The sequence below is a fragment of the Oryctolagus cuniculus genome, chromosome 7 (genome assembly GCF_964237555.1).
Source record: "Oryctolagus cuniculus chromosome 7, mOryCun1.1, whole genome shotgun sequence".
In the NCBI taxonomy this organism is placed as follows: Eukaryota; Metazoa; Chordata; class Mammalia; order Lagomorpha; family Leporidae; genus Oryctolagus; species Oryctolagus cuniculus.
In genome coordinates, this window is record NC_091438.1 from 57,305,560 (window position 1) to 57,321,071 (window position 15,512).

General features: G+C 48.7%; 1 long non-coding RNA gene across 3 annotated transcripts in view; it reads left to right on the forward strand.

Moving 5' to 3' along the window:
- Positions 1–15,512, forward strand: part of LOC108177686 (uncharacterized) — a 45,061-nt gene that overhangs the window by 17,579 nt on the left and 11,970 nt on the right. For 2 of the 3 annotated variants that reach the window (XR_011390518.1, XR_001794458.3), the window contains one exon: positions 9,221–10,035. The exons of the other annotated variant lie outside the window; for it this stretch is intronic. This is a non-coding gene — a long non-coding RNA (uncharacterized lncRNA). Of the gene's footprint in view, positions 1–9,220; positions 10,036–15,512 lie in introns of those variants that run through there. 3 annotated transcript variants of the gene reach the window in all.

The window sequence follows — 15,512 nt, forward strand, 5'->3', positions numbered from 1 at the left end:
ACCCAAGTTAGAACCCCAGCTCTACCATTTATTAGCTCTGTAACATCAGGTTCAATACTTCTCTTTTTTTAACTTGCTTATTTATTTATTTTTATTTTTTATTTGAAAGACACAGAGGGGCCGGCGCCGCGGCTCACTACGCTAATCCTCCGCCTTGCGGCGCTGGCACACCGGGTTCTAGTCCCGGTCAGGGCGCCGGATTCTGTCCCAGCTGCCCCTCTTCCAGGCCAGCTCTCTGCTGTGGCCAGGGAGTGCAGTGGAGGATGACCCAAGTGCTTGGGCCCTGCACCCCATGGGAGACCAGGAGAAGTACCTGGCTCCTGGCTTTGGATCAGCGCGGTGCGCCCGCCGCAGTGCACTGGCCGCGGTGGCCATTGGAGGGTGAACCAACGGCAAAGGAAGACCTTTCTGTCTCTCTCTCTCTCACTGTCCACTCTGCCTGTCAAAAAAAAAAAAAAAAAAGACACAGAGACACAGATACAGAAAGAGATTTTTCCATCTGCTGCTTCACTTCCCAAATGTCTGTGACAGCCAGAGCTGGGCCAGGCAGAAGTCAAGAGCCCAGAACTCAATGAAGATTTCCCACATGGGTGATAGGGACCCATGTACTTGGGCTATCATCTTTTGCTTCCAGGGTGTGCATTAGCAGGAAGCTGGAATCAGAAGTGGAGCCAGGACTTGAACCCAGGCCTTCGGATATGGGACACAGGCGTCCCAAATGCCATCTTAATCCACGTATCAAATGCTCGCCCCCTTGATTTTTCTTTGATTTCATTTCTTCAACAGGACGTTGGGGACTGAAAATCATATCAATGGCAGAGATGACTTTTAGGATTAAATAAAAATACTCCATCTAACGTCTTCTGGCACAGAGCCTTGCACAGGTTGATTATGAAGGTGATGATTACAATGAATGACCACAACTATGATAATCAGTGTCCATCCTGATGTCCAGCCTGTTCTAAGCACTGAGTCCAGGTTGTTGAGGGTGAACAAAGAACAGATTTCTTAACCTCATGACCTCGATTTTAATCTCAGAGAAGCAGAACGTTGTTCTCTGATCAGTGCTGAGTTCCAAAGAATTTGACCCCATACACAGGGTTCGTGCAGCCCTCAGAGAGCTTGCAGCTCAGCCTTCCCTGGTCTCAGTCATCACACCCCCTCTCAGCATTCCCCCTGCAGTCTTGTGCTCCATGCAACCTATGTTGAAATGTTTTTTCAAAATGCATTTTTTTTTTTACTCAAGGCAGCCTGACATTTCTTGCCCACATGAACAGTTTCATTTTTTAAACATTTTGTTTCACTCTGTGGATTTTTTTTCCATAAAAATGTAAACAGTCCCAAAAAGGAAAATTAAGTCTCCTTGCCGCAGTCCTAACATCAGAGATAATTACTGTTGATGGTTTCCCGTATTTCCTTCCACATGCTTTCTTTTTTAAAACTTTAGCATTTTAAAAGTGTAATAGATATACCATAAACCAACTATGCATTAACAGAAATGCTCTAGCTAGCTGCCAGCATGTGGCGCAGTGGGCTAAGCCGCTGCTCCTGGACCTGGCATCCCACATCAGAGTGCCGGGTCAGGTTCTGGTTGCTCCACTTCTGACCCAGCTCCCCGCTAAAGTGGCTGGGAAGGCAGCAGGTAAAGACATAAGTACTTGGGCCCCTGCCATCCATGTAAGAGACCCAGATGGAGTTTCAGTCTCCTGGATTCAGGCCAGCTCAGCTCTGGCTGTTGCAACCATTTAGGGAGTGAACCAGCAGATGGAAGATGTCTTTTGTCTCTCTCTCTCTCTCTCTCTCTCTGTCATTCTGTCTTTCAAATAAATACATACATTTTTTTTAAATGCACTATATATCCATCGTCCTCTAAGAGTTCCTTGTGCTCCTTTGTAATCCATCCTGTGCCCACCAACCGTGTCTGCAAGCAGCCACTGAGCTGCCTTCTGTCTCTATAATTTTCATATACAAGGGGGCCAGTGCTGTGGCACAGCAGGTTAAACTGCTGCCTGTTGTGCCAGCATCCCATATGGATGCCGGTTCGAGTCCCAGCTGCTCCACTTCCAATCCAGCTCCTGGGCCTGGGATAATAATGTGCCTGGGAAAGCAGCAGAGGATGACCCAAGTGCTTGGGCCCCCGCCACCAATGTGGAAGACCCGGATGAAGCTCCTGGCTCCTGGCTTTGGCCTGGCCCAGCCTCCCCCATTGCAGCCACCTGGAGAATGAACCAGCAGATGGAAGATCTCTCTCTCTCTCTCTCTCTCTCTCTTCCCCTTTACCTTTTTTTTTTTTTTTTTTTTTTGACAGGCAGAGTGGACAGTGAGAGAGAGAGACAGAGAGAAAGGTCTTCCTTTTTTGCTGTTGGTTCACCCTCCAATGGCCACCGCGGCCGGCGCGCTGCAGCCAGCGCACCGTGCTGATCCGAAGGCAGGAGCCAGGTGCTTCTCCTGGTCTCCCATGGGGTGCAGGGCCCAAGCACTTGGGCCATCCTCCACTGCACTCCCTGGCCACAGCAGAGAGCTGGCCTGGAAGAGGGGCAACTGGGACAGAATCCGGCGCCCTGACCGGGACTAGAACCCGGTGTGCTGGCACCGCAAGGTGGAGGATTAGCCTATTGAGCCACTGCGCCGGCCCACTTTACCTTTCAAGTAAACAAATAAATCTTTAAAAGCAAATTTCATATTGTAGAATTTTTTTAAATATTGTATTTATTTGAAAGACAGAGTTACAGAGAGATGTAGAGACTGAGAGAGAGAGAGAGGTCTTTCACCCGCTGGTTCACTCCCCCAAATGACCACGATGGCCAGAGCTGAGCTGATCCAAAGCCAGGAGCCAGGAGCCTTTTCCAGGTCTCCCATGCAGGTGCAGGGGCCCAAGGACTTGGCCATCTTCCATTGCTTTTCCAGGCCATAGCAAAGAGCTGGATCGGAAGTGGAGCAGCTGGGACTCGAACCAGCGCCCATATGGGATGCCGGCACTGCTGGCCGGGGCTTTAACCCTCTGCGCCACAGTGCTGGCCCATATAGTAGAATTTTACGTAAATGAAGTGGCACTCCAGGTTCTCTCTTTTTCTGGGTTCTTCCACAGAGTGTAGTTGTTTTTGAGATCTACCCATGTTGCTACATGTATCAGTGGTTGATTATTTTGAACTGTATCTGATGAGTCTACCTCAATTCATCTATCCATTCATTACTTAAGTCATTTCCCATTTTTGTCTATTACCAAAAAAAAAAAAAAAAAAAAAACTGCTGTGGACATTCACTTACAGGTCTTTGTGTAGACATACAAACCAGTCTGATTTTAATGCCTGTTAAAACAGCAGCCAGAGCTGTGACTGAGGAGGGGTGTGAGTGGAAACACTTGAGCTATTTCTTTCTCAGTGTGTGTAGAGCTCACATTGTATAAAATCTTAAGCATCCAATTATCCGAGTGTTTGCAAATAGGAATTGTTGAGTTACTTGCAGACTTAAATTTCACGGGTCCAAGCCCCCACCGAGTAGAGGCCCAAGTGAAAAACCATCACTTGTTGGAGGATTCCGGAGAGGGGCACTGGTCATCTTTTCCTTGAATGCCTTGAAACACTGGCAAGGAATTTCTGGAGGGCAGGCGCTCTGTTACTGCGGCATCCCAGCACCTAGCAACCCGGGCACACATAGACACAAATATTTCTTGCTAAGGCGTTCTTTCCACGTTTGGATAGTTCCAAGTATTATAAGGTCTTTCCTTAAGTGGAGCAGATCATTGATCTGCCTTGCTGCCCTAATTATAATCTCAGGAGCCATATTTTCCACATGAAGCACTGAAAATATTTGAAAACAGGTCTTTTATTTCTCTAAGCTAAACAGGCTCAGGGTCTTTAACCATAGGGGTTAAGACACAATTTCACTTAAGACCTGGTAGACTGGGTTTCTTTCTCCTGGAAGGCAGCGTGCATAGCACCCACACACATAGGCACGAAAGTCAGCCAGATCTGTGTTCAAATCCAAGTTATAACTGTACAATTTAGGGTAAATACCAGTGTATTTCAAAAGTTTTATGGAAAAAATGAAATTAAAAGAATCACACATTTTTCATACTACATCCTGTTAGGCCTTGATTTATGAAAGTGACACTGGCATCTCATAGCAGTGCCGGTTCCAGTCGCAGCTGCTCCACTTCTGATCCACCTCCCTGCTAAGGCACCTGGGAAAGCAGTAGAAGATGGCCCAGGTGTTTGTGCTCCTGTACCTACATGGAAGACCAGGATGAAGTTCCTGGCTCCTGGCTCCTGGCTCCTGGCTTTGGCCTGGCCCGGCCCTGGCTGTTGAAGTCATTTGGGGGAGCGAACCAACAGATCTCTCTCTTTCTCTCTCTGCCTCTCTCTCTCTCTCTCTCTGTAACTCTACCTTTCAAATAAATAAAATAAACATTTACAAAAATAATTACATAAAAATTGTGGGTTACCACCTCATTGAGTAGCCCCTGTTTTTGAAGGACTCTGTTCAAGTGCATCACTCAGCCACACACAGAGCTCCAGAGGTGGCTTGTGGGGGTGAGGGGCTCCGGATTTCCTTAGTTGTTTGCCTATCTCAGCAGTCCCATGAAAAACAATTAAGAACCCCACTCTGGGGGTTCCTTCACAGGCTCCTATTTGCTTAATCAATTTCTAGACTTCATTGCAGAACACAATACTATCCGTATTGGTTTGGGATAATTACTTTAAAATAACAAGAGCTTCTTGAATTTTGACCCTCTTATCCAATTCCTTAAATATATATTCCCAAATTTTTCATCTACAAGTTTCATAAGAATGCCTTCTTAAGTCCTTATGAAAACACAAGCTGAGATATGATGAAGAAGCTTTAAATCAATTCACACACACACAGCCATGAAATATTTAACCCTCACAACCCAAGAAAATTTACTAGAATCCTGTCAGTTTTTTTTAATCATTTCCAAAGTGATATTAAAATAAAAATACAGTATGTGACATTGCACTAATTTAGGTATCTCCCTAGTTTATATATCTGATAATTTTATCAAACATAAACAACATGAAAAATTGATGTGAAATATTCCTGGAAAACTCACACACATTCTAAGTGTCAGCATCTTTCTGAAATGAAGTATCGACAACTATCTAATATACTGTTATAAACTATCTGATATACTATTCTGAGACTTGCCCCACCTAGAGTAAGCATCCCACTTCCTGTTGTGAGGCTCTGGAACCCACCGCCTTCCCCTTTTTCTCTTTTATGAAATTAATGATAATGGTTTCATGTTTTCAACCTTCCGACACCCTTTAATTTTTACCACAATTCCTTGAGAATTTTTTAAAGTTTTTACTTATTTATTTATTTTAAATATTTACTTATTTTATTTGAAAAACAGCTACAGAGAGAGGGAGAGAGAGAGAGATGGAGAGACAGAGAGAGAACTTCCATCCTGGTTCACTCCCCAAATGTCTACAATGGCCGTGGCTGGGCCAGACTGAAGCCAGGAGCTCATTCCTGGTCTCCCACAGGCGTAGCAGGAACACAGAAACTTGGGCCATCTGCTGCTGCTTTCCCAGCCACATTAGCAGGGAGCTGGATCAGAAGCAGAGAAACTGGGACTCAAACCAGCACCCATATGGCATTGCAGGTTGCAGCTTAACCCATAAAAAGTTTTTAAAAATTAAACTAACTGGGACTGGTGCTGTGGTGTAGTAGGTTAAGCCTCCACCTATGGTGCTTGCATCCCATATGGGCACCGGTTCCAGTCCAGGCTGCTCCACTTCAGGTCCAGCTCCCTGCTAATGGCCTGAGAAAGCAGTGGAAGATGGCCCAAGCACTTGGGACCTTGCACCCACGTGGGAGACCCAGAAGAAGCTCCTGGATCTTATGGGCCCAGCACCTGCCATTACAGCCATCTGGAGTGTGAAACAGCAGATGGATGACCTCTCTCTCTCTCTCTCTCTCTCTCTCTGTCTTTCCCTCTCTGTGTCAGTGCATCTGCCTCTCAAATAAATAAATATTTTTTAAAGTTAAAATATCTATAACTTTCCATTCAAGGGGTGATCATTGCTGACCATCCTCCCTGAAACCACTGTACAGTGGACTAGAATCCTCTTTGCCCAGAGTCAGGCGATGTGGTACAGGGAATTTGGTCACCACCACTCCTGCACTTCCAATCCAGCTCCCTGCTAAGGCTCTGGGAAAGACAACAATGATTGCCCAAATGCCCAAATGCTTGGGCCCCTGCCGCCCATGAAGGAGACCAAATGGAGTGCCTGGTTCCTGGCTTCAGTCTAGCCCATCCCTAGTTGCTGCAGGCATTTAGGCAGTAAATCACTGGATGGAAGATTCATTCTCTCTCTCTCTCTCAATATATATATGTATATATATACATATATATATCTGTCACTCTGCCTTTCAAATCAATCATCAATCATAAAAACAAAAACCTCTGGGCTCAGAGATTTCGGAGAGTGTCCACATCCTCACCCCAGGCTCATCCCGGCCTTGTCCCTGGGGGTTTTGCACTGCTGTGCCCTCTACCTGTTGGTCTCTTGTTATTTCACAGTACCAGTGGGTGGAGTTTTACCCTCCAGTGCTCCCTTAGTTTAATGGGAAAAACAGAACACAGATCAACAACAGTCAGTCCAGGTCCACAAATTTCTCTGTATTCCAGGTATAATGCTTTGGACCTAGTGAAAATAAATAATGGCACATTCCTATCCAGTGGAGTTTCTAAATACATCTACCCTGAGCAACCTTAGGCAACTTACTCAGTCTCTCTATGCCTGTTTCTTCAACCACAAAAACAGAATAATAAGAGTCCTGCGAGGATTACATAAATTCTTCTTGGAAGAGTGAATGACACAAGCATCGCACATGTTTTGTTTTCTTAGTTGCCAGCTCAAGGCACTCGTGTGTGTGCAGACATGGGGAGCGGGAGGGGTTGCAGTGTGGAAAGACAAACAGCGCAGAGCTGAGCATGACCATCCTTTCCTTCCCAGAGCCTCCTTGCTCCTCCACTCTTCAGGTGCCTCTGCCCTTGACCTTCCTGGAAGCTTGGTGCCCCACATTGGTAGGCAAAGCAGCCGACTTCTCTACGCACAACTCCAGCCTAAGGCTTCCTTGCCCAGCTAGCCTTGTGACTTGTGTGCTGCTGGCCTGTGAGCATGTCCCCCACATCCAACCCCTTAAAGGCCACTTTGAAATCTCTTCCTTTCCACTTCCCCAACGAGCTTTGGGGTGAGCAAGAACCAAAACAGATCTGTTTCTCCATCAACTTGTATTTTGTCAACTCCCTTAAAAGGAAGCAGCAGCAGGGGCCAGCATTGTGGTGTAATGGATTGAGCTGCCGCCTGTAACATCAGCACCCCATATGGGCACTGGTTCATTTCTGGCTGCTGTGCTCCATTTCCAGTCCAAATTCCTGCTACTGATCTTGGAAAAGCAGCAAAAGATGGCCCAAGTCCTCCAGCCTCTGAACACACATGGGAGACCCAGGAGAAGCTTCTGGCTCCTGGCTTCAGCCTGGCCCAGCCCTGGCCATTGCTGTCATTTGGGGAGTGAACCAGGAGATGGAGGATCTCTCTCTCTGTAACTCTGCTTTTCAAATAAATAAAATACTTTTTTTAAAAAAAGAAGCAGCAACAATAAATTATTGTTGTAAATGGCAATTTTAATTATTGTGACTTATATAAATACATATTTTAATGCATCTTAAATATATATTGTAAACCTATTTAAACATATTTTATCTTCCTTAATGTTTAATTTCATTTTTGTTGCCTAGGTCTTGATATTTTAATGACTTGATAACTATGAAAACTTAAGTTCTTTTTAAAAAAGATTTATGGATTTATTTGAAAGGCAGAGTGGTAAAGAGAAAGGGGAGAGGGAGAGACAGAGACAGAAAGAAGAGACAGAGGCCGGCGCCGCGGCTCACTAGGCTAATCCTCCGCCTAGCGGCGCCTGCACACCGGGTTCTAGTCCCGGTCGGGGCGCCGGATTCTGTCCCGGTTGTCCCTCTTCCAGGCCAGCTCTCTGCTGTGGCCAGGGAATGCAGTGGAGGATGGCCCAGGTGCTTGGGCCCTGCACCCCATGGGAGACCAGGAAAAGCACCTGGCTCCTGGCTCCTGCCATCGGATCAGCGCGGTGCGCCAGCCGCAGCGCGCCAGCCGCGGCGGCCATTGGAGGGTGAACCAACGGCAAAAGGAAGACCTTTCTCTCTGTCTCTCTCTCTCACTGTCCACTCTGCCTGTCAAAAAAAAAAAAAAAAAAAAAGAAAGAAGAGACAGAGATATCTTCCATCTGCTGGCTCACTCCCCAAATGGCTGCAACAGCCAGGTCTGATGCTACGTGGATGGTAGGGACCCAAGCACTTGGACCGTCTTCTGCTGGCTTCCCAGGCCCAGGGAGCTGTGATCAGCAGCGAGCTGGATCAGAAATGGAGCAGCCACTACTTGAATCAGAGCTTCCATATGAGACACTGGTATTGCAAGCAACAGCTTAGCCTGCTGCTCCCCAAATGCAGCTCTGGATGCTAATCAGGGTTTCCTAATTCTGAGAAAGAAGTCAGGAAGGATGTAGTTAGCTCATTCACCCCCAGATACAACACTGATTCTATCTGGGAGGGGAAGGAAAGAAAGCAGAACCGGAGCAGCGCAGTCTGCAGCCTCGGTAAACACCAGAACACGGCCTCCCCCACGCTCTCCCAAGGACCTGGCCAGACAAGCTGGAGCCCCTGAGTTCTCCGACAATTTGGAGAGGGTTAGAGGATCTCCAGGGAGATACTGGACTCCCTGCCCTTACAGGCTTTATGGTCTCAAGCGATTACAAGAAAAATAAAAGACTGCACGTAGACAACAAACTGTGGAACGCATCATCCCACTTACACCTGATTACACAGCCAGGAGTTCCAAGACCTCACCAGCCCGGGGCCGCAGAACCAGGTCATACGCTCCTTAGTATACACATTCCAAGGACTCCGAGTCATTCTCTGCTGAAAATGAGAAGCTGATCCTTACCAGATTTCCCTTTTCCTTCTGGTTTGTTTGTGGCAGGAAGCCTGGATGTTGCTGGCATTTGCAGTTTTCCTAAGAAAGCCTGCCAGGGGCCAGGGCAGGTGGTGGTGGGGACGGGTGGAGGCATGGGAGCCGTTGTGGCTGAGTTAAGTGGCTGCCTATAATGCTGGCATCCCACATGGGCGCCAGTTTGAGTCCTGGTTGTTTTACTTCCAATCCAGGTCACTGCTAATGTGCCTGGGAAAGCAGCAGGTGCTTGGGCCCTGCCACCCGGTGACGTGGGAGACCCAGATGGAGTTCCTGGCTCCTGGCTTCAGCCTGGCTACCTTGCAGGCATTTGGAGAGTGAACAAGATGATGGAAGACTCTCTTTCTCTCTCCCCCCGCCGCCCCCCCTTCCCCCCGCCTCTCTCCACACTTGCTGCAGCTCCATAGCTGAAGGTCACCTGTCACAATCTGCCTGACACTGCTACTGCTCTTCCCTGGGTGAGTCTCCCCAAGCCTGCACCCAAGCTCTGCTTTTACTCTCCAAAGAACACTTAAGACCAACTAGGGGGTGCAGAAGCAAAGCCTGACGGATGCGCTAAGGATCACAGAAAATGACACTAAACTGGACGGGAAGCACCACTGCTCCCCAAGACCGTTTGCCCTCACCCTGCTTTAGAGGACAACCTGCCAGAGCGGGGTTCTTACGTCTGTGACCTGTGCCATCACACTGGACCTCACACTTGAAGGGGACTCTGGGGGCCGGCATTATGGCGTAGCAGGTGAATCTGTCACCTGGGACACCCATATCCCTCATGGGCACTGGTCCCATTCCCGGCTGTTCCACTTCCGATCCAGCTCTCTACTAATGCACCTGGGAAAGCAGCAGAAGATGGCCCAGAAGATGACCCACACGGAAGAGTCGGAAGAAGCTTTGGGCCATCTGGGGAGTAAACTAGTGCATGGAAGATCTCTCTGTCTCTGTGTCTCTCCTTCTCTCTGTATAACTCTGATTTTCAAAATAAATAAATGTTTTTAAATTAAAAAAAAAATTACCCACTATGCCACAGTGCCAGCATCCCATATGGCCACCAGTTCAAGTCCCGGCTGCTCCACTTCCGATCCAGCACTCTGCTGTGGCCTGGGAAAGCACTAGAAGATGGCCCAAGTCCTTGGGCCCCTGCACCCGAGTGGGAGACCCAGAAGAAGCTCCTGGATCCTGGCTTTGGATCACCTCAGCTCCAACCGTTGCGGCCATCTGGGGAGTGAACCAGCAGATGGAAGACCTCTCTCTCTCTGCCTCTCCTTCTTTCTCTGTGTAATTCTGACTTTCAAATAAATAAATAAATAAATCTTTTTAAAAATTTTTTAAATTTATTTGAAATCCAGAGGTAGAGAGAGAGAGAGGTATCCTGCATCTGTTGGTTCACTCCCCAAATGACCACAACAGCCGGGGCTGGGCCAGGCCGAAGCCAGGAACCAGGGGATTCTTCTGGGTTTCCCATGTGGGTGCAGGGACCCAAGCACTTGGGCCATCTTTTGCTGCTTTCCCAGATGCATTAGCAGAGAGCTGGATTGGAAGTGGAGCAGTGAGGTCTCAAACCAGTGCCAAAATTGGAGACCGGCGCTGTAGATCACAGCTCAACTTGCTGCACCACAGCACCGTCCCCAATAAATCTTTCAGGAAAACAAACAAACAAACAAACAAAAAAAAAAAAAAACAAAAGAAGAAGAAGGGGCTTCAGGCTTAATTGAATATTCCACTATTACCATCTTGAGATTCTTAATTTTAGAATGAGGGGCACTGCATGTATTTGTGTTTTGTACTGGGCCCTGCGAATTATGTAGCTGTTCGTGCCTTCTCATAACCATTCTTTTTCACTTGATCTCTGCCTGTCTGTGTGCGCAGAGACCAGATCACCTCTCTGCCAGCCAAAGTGCCCGCAATCCTGCCCCTTCTTGGACCTCTGGTCCAATTCCAGGCATAAAATTGCTCACAGGGAATTACTTATGGGAGTTGAAATTGCCCTTCAAGGATCATGACCTCAAGGCAGTGTAGCAGATGCTCTGATTTTAATACATGTAGATAACCAGCATATATTTTGGGTCACACAGATAAATGTATCCAAATACAGTGGTCCAGAGAGCCAGATATTTGGTCCCAGACAGACTGAAAACCAAGCAATCAGGTTTCCATCCAGAAGTGTTTGTCTTGGGTGAAGGGCCTGGTGTAGGTGGACTCACCCCGTGTCGGGCATGGTTCGGGGGGATGTCAGGGTGCGGCCAGAAAATTCTCAAGGACCTGGCTCTTCACCCTCTCTGCCTGCACTCTCACCCCCACCCTCCCCTCCCCCCACCCAGCTCTTAGAGGGCAGTTTAAGTAATTTTCCAGACCTGGCCATGAGGGTATCTCCCCAGCGGGAGCCCCTCGCTCTACAGAAGTCCCAAGAGAGGGGGCGGGGTTGTGGGACCAGCCCCAGGCCAGCTGCAGGCCGAGCTGGCTGGGAAGGAGCAGGGGAAGGAGGTAGCAGGAAATGGGTCACTGCCCATGGCTGGCAGGAGCCACTGCTGCGCCTGAGCTTTTCTTCTGGGAACAAATCTTTGCTCTCTCCACCGGTGACCCACATGAACCAGCCCTCCCCGCTGCCATAAAGTGGGGCAATAAAGTTGGAGAGAAGGGCTGACTCCACAGCTGTGGGGCCAGAGTTCCCTGGCAGAGGAAAGACCCAAAGACAGAGGGCTTTCACCGAGACAAAGGAAACAAAGCGAGCCTGAGACAAGGAGATTAGGAAAGAAAAGGAAAACTCTGGGCTGGACCCTCAATGCCCCTCAATGCCCCACACCAAAGAGTCCTATCGCTTTTGCTCTTGCCTGTGCCTCTCCCTGTTTTAAACACTCTTCCTGCTCAAGGTGACGGTGGCAGGCAGGCTGCGAGAGGGTTGCAGAGCCAGCGCAGGCTCTGAGCCGGGAATCCTGGGAGCCAGGGAGCTCTTGGCAGGACCCCACTGTTTGTCGGATGAGTCCTGGAAACATCCGCAGATTGGCTACGGCCTCTTTTCCTGCAAACAAGATTCTTCGCAGCCTGAAGTGGGGACCTCATGACTTTTTGGCCTTGGTCACGTCCTCTTCCCCACCCGGGCCCCAGAGACTCTTCCTCTTTTCCTTGGCAAGCTGTGGCCCCAGAGCGTTATTTATCCATCGGCAGCAGAGGGCGATCAGGCCCCGGAGAGTGACCGGGGCAGCTCCCGCCGTGTGCTTCGGCTGCTAATGACTTGCAGCTCCATCAACATAAAGCTCAACTTTTCACAAAGGAACATTGTCACGGAGCATTTTCCTTTTGGTTCTTGCAAGCTCTGCTGCCTTAAGTAACCCCGTCCCCCTCCCTCCCGCCTTCATTCCCGCTCTCTTTCCTCTCCTAACCTCTGGGAAGCGGCAGGAAATGAACGAGATCTACGGTGGAGAAAAACAAAGCCCAGGGCCTTGCCAAGGGAAACCCCAGGAAAATGAGCAAGCGCCATTAGCAGCTGTGGGAGATGCAGGCAGCTCTGTGTGTGTGTGTGTGAGTGTGTGTGTGTGTGTGTGTGTGTGTGTAGTGAGGGAGGCAATGGGTGTGTATTCCATTTATCAGTACTTTTCAAACTTTTGTATACTTACAGATCACCTGGCAGGCTTCTTAAAAAAACAGCTTCCTGGGTGCCACCCAGAAATTCTGATTTACTGGGTCTGGGGTGGGACCCAAGAATTTGCATTCCTAACACTTCCCTAGTATTCTGATGATGCCAGTGAGAACTACATTTTGAGTAGCACAGCCCTATACTGAGCTGGGGGGGGGGGGGTTGCGTGGGTAGAATCCTGATAAGATGACTCCCCCAGAACAGTACGTCCAGATGCTCTCCACACCAGGCCAGAAGACCTCATAGATGGCCAACTGCTGGCCCCTCCCCTTGCAGAAGGAGCAGAGAATGCATGAAGCAGAGCATTGTTTGCAGAGGGATGAGTTCAGATAACAGGCGCCCTCCCCTGGAGTGTTCTTTTTATCCAGGGATCAGGAGAATCCCAGCACCCCACTCCACCCCTTACCCCCCACCCACCCCCACCCCGCCATGGACACTCTACTGCATACAGACGAAGACCTTGCTGCCTGTCCTCCTCTTCCCTGGCACTCCACGTCCAGAGCACCTGCCAGACCCCAGAACCCCAGAGTCACAGAGGCTGGTGGCATGAGCCGGCAAGGTAGACATTAGCCTCTGTGTGTGAGAGAGACTGATCCAAAATGGGAATTTCTGTGCAATTGAATGAAGAAAGAAAGGCACAAGCAAGCCTTGAAAGTGGACCAGTGTTTGCATGTCAGAAGTCTTGGAACCTTGTTAGGTGGGTCCCAGGGGCAGCTTAGAGGAATCTTCCCTGCCCTGCACCAAGGGGCAACTACCAGGTCCAGGAACACCATGCTGATAAGTCCCGGGAGGAATTTCACAAATTCCATGCTCTTGAAAGCCCTCTGTCCACCAGTATCCCAGAAAGGGGAGTGGGAAACACTGGGCCACGGCCACACCCATATCTGTAAAAACTCCAGTCTGAATGCAGGCTGGGCCCTCAGTTCTTTCCCGAGATGCCTGCCTGGTCCGTCAGGTGCATTCTGTTCATTAATCTTGGCTACCATGCTTACCACTACCTTCTGCCTCACATCTGGAATTCTTTTCTTGCGTAAACGTGGAAACCTCCAAGCAGCCTTCTCTTGTAACACCTCCCCCTTGCTGGGACGGACACTACTACATGCAAATGGAGTCACCTTCTTTTTTTTTTTTTTTTTTTTTTTTAAGATTTCGTTTCTTATTTGAAAGGCAGAGTTACAGAGAGGCAGAGGCAGAGAGAGAGAAGTCTTTCATCTGCTGGTTCACTCCCCAAATCACTGCAACAGCTGGAGCTAGGCTGATCCGAAGCCAGGAGCCAGGCGTTTCCTCCAGGTCTCCCATGTGGGTGCAGGGGCCCAAGCACGGGCCATCTTCTGCTTTCCCAGGCCACAGCAAAGAGCTGGATCAGAAATGGAGCATCCAGAACTCAAACCAGTGCCCATATGGGATGCTGGCACTGCAGGCAGCAGTTACCCACTACGGGACAGCACCAGCCCCAACTGTTTTTTACTCTAAGTTTCTACAAAGGGCATGACATCAAAGTCAGCACCAACATTCAAATACCTGCTCTGTCCAGGTGCTGCATTAGACACTGGGATTATTAAATAAAAATTACAGGAGGCCCTTGTTTTGGACCAAGCTCCTGCTCTAGGTCCAAACAGGCCAGGCTAAAAAATCAAAATGGAATCACTCACGCTAAAGTTCCATCAACAGAAACAGACTCCGTGAAAAGGTTATTATAAGGCTTATTCAGGGCAGAATGAGAGTGCTCTCAGCTCAGGAGACACCAGAACCATGACTTTTAAAAATATTTATTTATTTTCATCTACTTGAAGGCAGAGTGATAGACAGGGAAAGACAGATCTACCACCAGCTAGTTCATTCTCCAAATACCCACAACAGCCAGGGTTGGACCTGGCTGTAGTCAAAAGCCCAGAATTCCATTCACATCTCCACCATGCATGGCAGGTTCCAGAATAGCCAGGACTCAGCCCGGCACCCCAACATGGGATGGAGGTGTCCAGGCCAAGGCTTAACCTGCTGAGCCACAACGCATGTCTGCCCAACAGCTTTCAGAGTCTTGGGAAGCGTTCCCAAGTGGCCAGATTGTAAACAGAATTTATGTATTCCATGATGGCAAATTTCCATTTATCATTACACAGGGATCATCCATCAGCTGGGTCTGAAAGGGTAGGTTTTAAATGAAAGCACATTTCTCACAGGCTAGAAATTACTTGTTTTGAACATGATTAGTTAAAAACACTGGCCCTGAAAAGAAGGCTGATGATTAATTGTTCTGGGAAGAGGTAAGGAACATAGAGATTAAAACAAAGGATTGGCCGGCACCGTGGCTCAATAGGCTAATCCTCCGCCTTGCAGCGCCGGCACACCGGGTTCTAGTCCCAGTCAGGGCGCCGGATTCTGTCCCGGTTGCTCCTCTTCCAGGCCAGCTCTCTGCTGTGGCCAGGGAGTGCAGTGGAGGATGGCCCAAGTGCTTGGGCCCTGCACCCCATGGGAGACCAGGAGAAGCACCTGGTTCCTGCCATCGGATCAGCACGGTGCACCAGCCGTTGGAGGTGAACCAACGGCAAAAAGGAAGACCTTTCTCTCTGTCTCTCTCTCTCACTGTCCACTCTGTATATAAAAAAAGGAGGATTACACAAGGTGGCTCCAGGTAGATGAGATGAAACAGACCCAATGGCCACATCACCCTCGTCACAGGGACCTGGTGGCCAGATTCAGAGCTCTGTCCCAACACTGCTCAGACAGGTCTCACTGGGTGTTTCTCCTGCAGACTTTGCAGGTTTTTAAGAGCAGTTTGTTCCTAGTTCCATGTTACCAAGCTATTTATCTGACTCTTCCAAGAATTCAGAATTAGATAGATAACAACTAAATAC